Source organism: Pteropus vampyrus, unplaced genomic scaffold, assembly GCF_000151845.1.
Source record: "Pteropus vampyrus isolate Shadow unplaced genomic scaffold, Pvam_2.0 Scaffold141, whole genome shotgun sequence".
Taxonomy (NCBI): Eukaryota; Metazoa; Chordata; class Mammalia; order Chiroptera; family Pteropodidae; genus Pteropus; species Pteropus vampyrus.
This window is the reverse complement of record NW_011888922.1, coordinates 2632443-2633315: the sequence shown is the minus strand read 5'-3', so window position 1 is coordinate 2633315 and position 873 is coordinate 2632443.

Genomic DNA, 873 nt, shown 5'->3' with positions numbered 1-873 from the left:
ATCAAAATTAGAACAGAAATAAATGAAATTGAAACAAAAGAACAATAGAAAAAATAAATGCAACAAAGAGCTGGTTCTTTGAGAAGGTTAATAAAATTGACAAACCTCTGGCTACACTCACTAAAGAAAACAGAGAAAGGAAACAAACAAAATCAGGGATGAAAGAGGAGAAATTAAGACTGACATGGCAGAAATACAAAGGATCACACAAGAATACTATGAAAAAGTATATAACACCAAATTTAATAACCTCGAAGAAATGGACCAGTACTTAGAAAAATACAATCTTCCTAGACTGAATATAGAAGAATTGGAAAATCTAAATAGATCCCTCAGCAGTATGGGAATTGAAACAGTTATCAAAAACCTACCAAAAAGTAAAAGTCCAAGACCAGATGGCTTCACCAGTGAATTCTACCAAACGTTCAAAGAAGATTTAATACCTATTCTCTTCAAACTCTTCCAAAAAATCGAAGAGGAGGCAATACTTTTCAACTCATTTTATGAGGCCAATAGTATCCTTATACCAAAACCTGGAAAAGATAACACAAAAAAGGAAAATACAGACCAATATCTCTCATGAACACAGATGCAAAAATCCTAAATAAGATACTAGCGAACCGAACACAGCAACTTATTAAAAAGATTATATACCACGATCAAGTGGGCTTCATCCCAGAGGCACAGGGATGGTTCAACATACGCAAATCGATTAATGTGACTCACTACATAAACAAATTAAAAAATAAGAATCATATGATTATATCAATAGATGCACAAAAAGCCTATGACAAGATACAGCATCCATTTATGATCAAAACACTTAACAAAATCAGTGTAGAAGGAAATTACCTTAACAAAACAGAGGCCATA